Source organism: Aulostomus chinensis, chromosome 6, assembly GCF_037954235.1.
Source record: "Aulostomus chinensis isolate RoL2024-O1b breed Wild chromosome 6, RoL_Achi_v1.0, whole genome shotgun sequence".
In the NCBI taxonomy this organism is placed as follows: domain Eukaryota; kingdom Metazoa; phylum Chordata; class Actinopteri; order Syngnathiformes; family Aulostomidae; genus Aulostomus; species Aulostomus chinensis.
Window position 1 is genome coordinate 29165017 of NC_141325.1, and position 5568 is coordinate 29170584.

Below are 5568 nucleotides of genomic sequence, written 5' to 3' on the forward strand. Positions count from 1 at the left end.
AAGAAATGATGGAGCACAGCAGTGATGTGTGCTGGGTCACCAGTGTGTGGCCTGGCTGCTTAGTTCTTTACTCAAAGCTCATAGAGACCAGTTTGCCAGCTTTAGTCTCTAGATCCCTGTGATGAGGTTTCAAGAATCGAGCGCCCTGGAAAGTGACGCGTCAGCTGACACGCTGGTTGACATTCACCTACTCAGCTGACGTCCGCTGACTCAACTAACTTCTGCATTCTGCTGGACACATTTTCTCATTTGGTTCTCCAATTGCATCATCGGACTTTGTCCTTCCATCATCATTACATCCAGAGTCCAGAAGCTCGCTGGCTGTTTTATCTGGATCCCATTGAGGAACAGACCCGATTCATGTCTGACTTGTGCTGGAAGAACTTTGCTGCATCCTGTTGATTAAAACACAAACATTTGATCTTTGCAAACTTACATGATGTACTTGTTTATTTGCATATGAATTGGGATCCGATGCATGTTAGGACCTGGTCTGAACAGGGCCGAGCTGACCCTGATCCAGGACCTTCATGGAGTGGGTAAGACAGAAACAGAATTTTCCTCATCAGGGTTCAAGTGATTAATTCTGCTTATTGATAGACATCACTGGTGGCTGCTGATAGCTGATACATTGTTTTGGGACATTGAGGGAAGTTTCAGTGATTCAGCCGCGCCATTAGTGTTTATTTACTCTTTAACAAAGTCTGCCTGAAGGCTGCTCGCCCTCAGATGTGTGGATCATTCAGGTTCTCACGTACTTCTCAGCACGTTCTGCTGAATCACCTCTCTGTGAAGCAAGAAGGGAGAAAAAAGAACTTTGGCACTTGTTGCGACTCGTCACCTCCAGTAAAAGGAAAGAGACAATCATGGATACTTTGTTGGGAAGCTGCTTTGGTTTCCATGCCTGCATCAACAAACACTATTGAAACAGAATAAAAATGGATGAGATATTTTAGACTCAATCATAACAGGCTTGTCTCATGCACAGGTTTATATGCTCGGTTCAGCCTACTCAAAGACTGAGAAGGGTAAATGGTGGTGTAACATTACAAATGAACCTTCTACCATGGTAAACCGTATCATTATACATCTATTAGAACTTAATAAGAGCACACGGAAGAATGTTGACTTTCTTGTATTCAACTGCTCTCTCAAATTTCTTGCAAATTCCACTTTTCCTGCTTAAAAAACTTCTTCAGGATCCACATTTGCAATTTACTAGTCCGCTGGGTCTCGTCTGAGTTCCTGGAGGTTAACCTGATGTCCTGTGCGCCCCCTGAGGATTCAGGGGAAGACCGTTGGAAGGGGTTCCTCTGTATGTGTTTTAGACCCCACTTCCCCCTCCCGCCCCTAAACATCTCAGGAGGTCCGGCCAGGCCTGGCAGCCCCTCAAAGACGCCCTTCTTCTGCCCCGCGCCCCTGGGGAGGGCAGCCCCCGGTATTTATGCAAAGTCAAGCCCTAATTGTAGGATCAGCTTACAAGCTAAATTCTTCTTGACCCCATTAACAACTGCAGTTAATTGTGAGTTGAATGCTGGGGTGTGAGTGACAGGGAGAAGAGGTGATATAGAAACACGGCGGAAAGGGGGGGCTGGAAACATTTAAAGTTACATCACGGATACAATACACACACACACACACACACACACACACACACACACACACACACACACACACACACAGGCACATTAAACTCTATAGGCAGACCTCCCAGACTACAGTAAACCTCTTCTTCGCTGGTCTTGGTGGCAGGGATTTGCTCTAATGAAGGATCGGATCAGAGCCGTGACTCACACACGGTCCCAGTCGCTCGGGTTTTCCTGTCCCTGCAGTGTCACTGTGTATCTACACTCCTGGACATTCATCAGGAAGACAGCCATCGCACTGCAACACGGTCCCTGGACCTCCTCAGCCTCTGAAATGTCATATTCAATATTCCTGTGTGTGCTGAGCCGAGGATGAGAGCAGCGGCCGCGGCGTGAACAGAGGCAGCGGCGGCCTCGTGGCTCTAAGCCTACTTTATTGAATTCCCTGTTGTCTTTACGAAGGCCGGGCTAAGACGGGGCCAACAGGTGCCCGTCTCAAGTGGGATGAACATTAGGATGTCTCCTTTGACCCCAGTTTAGACAGCTGCAGGGTCTGTGTGGGGGTGAGGAAAGAGTGGACGGACGGACGGATGGATGGGCGGACGGACAGACAGAGTTCAGCAGGTTAGAGACGTGCTGTTTCCAGGTCAAGGCCATAGACGAGTCAACGCCGCTTCTATGGAACTCTCAAGGAAATTTGTAGCCTGCAGAAAAATGTAAAATTAAATGTGTTTCCACAGCTGATTTGGAGAAAATAAACTGGGTCGCGTGATGTAACCAGGCGACTTGACATACTGTGGTATCATAGAGCAGAAGAAGAGCCGTCTAGAGCCACCGAGTGGAGAGAGGCGGTGAGGGGTTACCTCCAGCTGGATGAGTGACACGCTGCTGCTGTCCAGAGACAAAGATGATGGCCGCTGATGTTTTCCCTGCTCAAACGTGACCAGACCTTAAACACAACATTACCGAACATGAGCATTATTTTCTGTTTCATTTCAGGGGGCTAAAAAAAGTCCTTTTTAAGGATTAAAAAAACATTTTCAGTTGGGTTGTTTAAACTTATGGACCCAACTGGAACACTCGTCTTCAGTTCCAAAGTCGGGTCGATGGATCAGACCGCGCCAGCCCTGTGACGCAGCAGTGGTGGCGTTCGCCAGCTCATCCAGCTGTCAGCAGAGCTCCTGGAGATAGTAACAATTTATCTGGCAGTATACTAAAACCCAGTTTACATGTGGATGAAAATCCTACATTCACAGGAGAGTCAAGTGAACAGCAAATAGAAACACAAGGTAATCTTACCCAGTAGTTTGCTGAGAGAACATTGACCAACATTTCATTTTAAGGATTAATAAATCAACCAATTAGCTATTTTTCCATGTCACAGTACAAGTACTACAATACAATACAAGCCAATGCATACTTAAATACATTACAGGGTACCAAAAGAACATCTTGGTATTAAGAACTCTTTTACTCAAATTATCGTCTCCAAAATTACCTTTGCAGCCCCCCCCCCCCCAAACTGCTGAAGTTATAACCCTCCTGAAGGAAGTATTTATTCCAGGACTCTTTACAGACACCGCATTTATTACCTAACCAATTGGCCAGTGATTGAACATTGAAACTGAGGGAGCGTCTGCATTGTTTACTGAGCAGGAAATTCATCTGAATCCAGAGGAACCGAGAAAATGTTTCAGTGGAATTTGCAAACAGTTCAAAGAAACGTGTTTTCACTTTGTCGTGGTGAGATGTTGAAACTGTGGGTATAAAATCAAGGAAATGAATTGAATTAACTACACCAAAACATTGCAAGAATAAGTCTTCCAGGAAAGAGAGACAATACAATGTTAAGTATTCCAACTATAATTCAGTTAAAATGAAGTGTTTCAAAGAACGCCCTGTGAGGTGCCCTTGTCAAGAGTTGTTGATATTGAATGAAAGCTGAATAAAGAGCTGTGCTAACAGTGTCTTGTTGTCTGCACCCGCCTCCGTGTTTCTTGACTTGGTCAGTTTGGCAGGAAGAGAGAGTGAGAGTTTATGGACGTTTTTATTAAGGATCCCTGGGCAACTGCAGAGCAAATCACTGGCGCTGGCCTCTGTTTACCTCCACTCTCACTCTCTCCTCACTCACTTCCCCAGATACTTCTCCTCACCCTCACTTCATCCTCTGTTCCAGCTGCAGATGAGGAAAACCCCCGAGCAGTTGGCCAGCAGGCCTGCTAGCTGGTCGGCCGGCCAGTCGGCTCTGCAGAGGGCCCTGCCAATCATCGTCTGCTTCTTCTCATGCTGTTCTGCGGGACTCTTTCCACTGCACCGAGGCCACGATGTACCTGCCGAGGTTAAAGCAACACACACGTTGGAAGACTATTACCAGGAGCTAACAGCTTCTTCTGACACAAAGCGTTCAGTAACCGTCCTGGAGCAAGGTCAGAGAGAACAGACTGAACATGGATGTCACTCCTGAGGGCAGTCCTACATCTGTTGCTCCAGTAAAGTCATTTACATCAACCTTTCCTCATCAAACGCAGCTCACTCGCTCCTGCTGGCCAGTGTGGGTCCCATTTTGTTAATCCCCTCCCAGCTGTCCCGGTCACTTCTGTGACACTAATTCACACGTCTGCTGCTGTCTCTCCTTTGTCAACAAGGCAATTGGTGATTTTGCCAGGACGCTAAAGAGCTCAGTCCCACATTTTGGCATTTTCATTTTTCTTGCAGCCAACAAGAACATGAAGCACTTGTTGCATCAATAATTACATCATGAGTTGCAGGATGATTGTTGGCTGAAGCAGGAAGACAAACTGAGTTAGGAGACGGAGTGAAAACACACTTTGGATCAGAGACCTGAGTTAACAGTGACTCACAACGAGGAGGTGGTGAGGCAATCAAATCGGTCTCGAGCCAAGTTAGCACACATCTTTAATATTAATGTTGCTGTCACTAAAACACAACCATGCAACAATGATGCCCTGCACCAGACCCCACTCATGCACACTCAGCCTCAACGCCATCAGGTTGTGGGGAGGGACTGCGTGTGCGGGAGGGGCACCAACTTGCTGGAGCGATACGCTGGACCAGACTGGCTGGGCTGTGTTGATCTGGTCGAGTTAATGGAACCCTCATTAAACTCCTGTATGTTACGATGCTGCTGCATGTTCAGCACCACATACGCTGTGCTGCTGTGTTGCTGCGCTCCTGAGATGTTTCTGGTATGACAGCTCGGAGCGTGAAGCTGCTGTTTGACTTGATTAACAGGTGCCCTTTGAAGTCCACAGGTGAATGTGTCAGAGAGTTTATAAGATATGAAGTGTGAAATGATGTTAAGGTGAAAGTAAACTACATAATTACTTGTGTAAAGGTTGTAGCCAAAACCAAGAAGGATATCCTGCAGGAGACATGAGTCCAACTGAGAGCTCTTAGACAAATACTGACAGACCTGCTCGAGTTACACACATGCACTTACAAGGAGTGACTGTCTGCACATCCCTGACTGGAGTACATGTACTCTCACAGGTATGTTCAGCTAAATTGTGAAGTAAATTTGTCGTATTCTCTCAAAATCCATCCATCCATCCATCTTCTCCCTCTTCTCCTGCTCAGGGTGGTGGGGGTGGAGCCTATCCCAGCAGCCTTCCCCCTGGACGGGTCACCAGTCCATGGTAGGGCCAACACATAGAGACAGACAACCATTGGCTCTCCCAGCCACGCCTACAGTCAATTTAGAGTCTGGATTAACCTGGTCCCTCTTGATGTCTTTGGACTGTGGAGGAAGCTGGAGTACCAGAGAGAACCCAGCAGGAACAGGGAGAACATGGAGACTCACCCAGAAAGACCCCGTGCTCCAGCCGGGGCTCCACCCACAACCTTCTTGCTGGGGGGCCACAGTGAGGACCACTGCTCCACCGGGCCGCCTCTCTCAAAATCATCCATCAAAAATAAACCTGTTTCATTTTTTCCCCCCCTGCTGCATGTTTTGAAGACGTGA